We start from the raw sequence: 1,260 nt of genomic DNA on the forward strand, positions 1-1,260 counted from the left end.
ACTTGTGAAACAAAAGACAAATTATAGAATTACCAACTTATAAATGAATTCTGTGCATTCTGTGCTTGGCAAAGAATGAAGGAAGATCTCTTAATAATAGGAAACGCTTAAGGTCTGGTTCTTGTGATACTGCTCACGGGTATGAAGGGTCTAGTTGCTGTGACACGACAAGAAGCAACTTAAGGAAGGGAGGGAGGGAGAGAGGGAGGGAGGGAGGGAGGAAAAGAAGGAGGGAAAGAGGGAGGGAAAGAGGGAGGGAAGGAAGGAGGGAGGGGCAGGAAGCCGCCGTTGACACTGCACCACAGTCGGAAAGCAGGCTACCATGAGCACTTGTACTCAGCTCTTTCTCCTTTCTCTGCGGCCTGAGAGCAGCCCATCCAATGCGTCACCCACATTCCGGGAGGCCTGCCCCTCTCCTCATGCACAGAGACTCCTCACAGGCATGCCCAGAGCCCTGTCTGCACACAGGCTCCAAGCCCATCAAGACAACTAGAGTCAGCCCCCTCAGATGCTAATATCTCCCTCTACCTACGGATGCACAGGAAGCACTTCAGTCGCACAGGAAGCACTTCAGTCGTAACTAAGAAGCTGCTGGCAGGGCAGGCCAAGCTGCTCTCTGATAGATTAGCTGAATATTTGCATTAACCAGATTTGCTGAACTCGTTAGTGGATGCTGTACTCAGAAAAACTGAACAGTCCCCAGCTTCTTTATTCCTAGACAGATTCATTCACTAGCAGTCCAGACTGCCCTCAAACCTGGAAGCCTCCTGTCTCAACCTCTCAAATGCTGGGATTAAAGTGCTCACTCCTACTGTAGTGGGTTGGCCTAATGCTACTGTATTCTATTGCTAATGTGGGGCCCTTCAAGACAGTTACCCCAAAGGTGAGACACTGAGTGACTCTGCACCCAATTAATTTGATTGGTAAATAAAGATGCCAACAGCCAATAGCTGGGCAGAAGAGGGCATGGTGGGGCTGAGGTTTGGAAGGCTTGGGGGGGGAGTGTGAAGGACCACAAGGAAGAAGAATATGCAGGAGGAGGAAAGAGAAGCCGCCATTAGTGAGCTGAGCCAAAAAATAGAGCCCCGAGGGCTGCCCAGCTGCAGTTAAGAGCAGCCCAGACAGAACACGGAAAATAATAAGTCATAAACGGAGTTTATTGATAGGAAAATAGAGTCTAACAGCATGGAGGCCAGACAGCTGTGCTGTAGACATGTTGTAAATAGAAAGGCTGTGTGGCTGTGTGTGTGCGTGTGTGTG

At 49.5% G+C, this 1,260-nt stretch overlaps 1 protein-coding gene across 2 annotated transcripts in view; it reads right to left on the reverse strand.

Moving 5' to 3' along the window:
- The window catches only part of Atg2b (autophagy related 2B), a 68,375-nt gene that overhangs the window by 50,110 nt on the left and 17,005 nt on the right, over positions 1–1,260 (reverse strand). The window lies entirely within an intron of this gene.

Source organism: Grammomys surdaster, unplaced genomic scaffold (assembly GCF_004785775.1).
Source record: "Grammomys surdaster isolate TR1022 unplaced genomic scaffold, NIH_TR_1.0 144, whole genome shotgun sequence".
Classification (NCBI taxonomy): Eukaryota; Metazoa; Chordata; class Mammalia; order Rodentia; family Muridae; genus Grammomys; species Grammomys surdaster.